This window comes from Pteropus medius, unplaced genomic scaffold, assembly GCF_902729225.1.
Source record: "Pteropus medius unplaced genomic scaffold, Ma_sr-lr_union100, whole genome shotgun sequence".
Lineage (NCBI taxonomy): Eukaryota > Metazoa > Chordata > Mammalia > Chiroptera > Pteropodidae > Pteropus > Pteropus medius.
Window position 1 is genome coordinate 235,697 of NW_024342647.1, and position 886 is coordinate 236,582.

An 886-nucleotide genomic window follows, 5' to 3' on the forward strand; every position below is an offset into this window, starting at 1 on the left:
TTCTGGCTTTTAGCTGACACATGTGCTCTCTGGGGCGTGATTTTGAGGAATAATTACTCTGTATGCACAGCTAACAAATTATTCTTTAAAACTGAGGAGGTACATTGGATACCTGCTAAGTGCCAGCTCCTTGTGTTAGCTCGTTCAGTCCACACAGCTACTCTGTTGTTTTCAGCATCATTTTACCCGTTTTATAGATGAAGAAACAGGCTCAGGGAAGTGAAGTGATTTTTGCAGAAGATGACATGATATCTGTGGTTGAGCTGGGATTTGAATCCAGGTTTGTATGATGCCAGAGCCATGTTTGTTCAATGTACCGTGCTGATTCTGTGCTTAGGGCATGAGGCTCAATGCGGGAGCTGGCAAGGAGGAGAGGTAGTTTGGGTAATCATTCCCGGGCCTACCAGAATGTACCAGCTGTGAGTCTGGGCAGGCATCCCATCCTACTGCCCTGTGAGACCAAGGCCGGTAAGGTAGGCAATTCAGTAAAAATAAAAAGTCCGGGCTTTGTTCTCAGGAGGACTTGGATTCAAATGCTGTGTGTCCTAGGGTAAGTCGCTCAATCTCTCTGAACCTCTGTAAAAGATGATGCCAAGCCCTTTCTTGCAAAGCTGTTGCGAGAAGCAGAGATGATACACATACACTGCCTACACACGTTAGTTGTTCATTCAATTACATATATCTATTACCATAAGGTGATGGTTCTCAAACTTCCATGTACATAAGAAGTACCTGGGAATGCAAATTGCTAGATCCCATTCCCAGGGATTTTGATGAACAGGTCTAGGGTGGAGACCAGGAATATTTAGTTCACAATTTTGCCCAGGTATGATTCTGATGCAGGTGAAATGAGGACCCTGCTCCAAGAAACAGTCTAGGAAAAGTA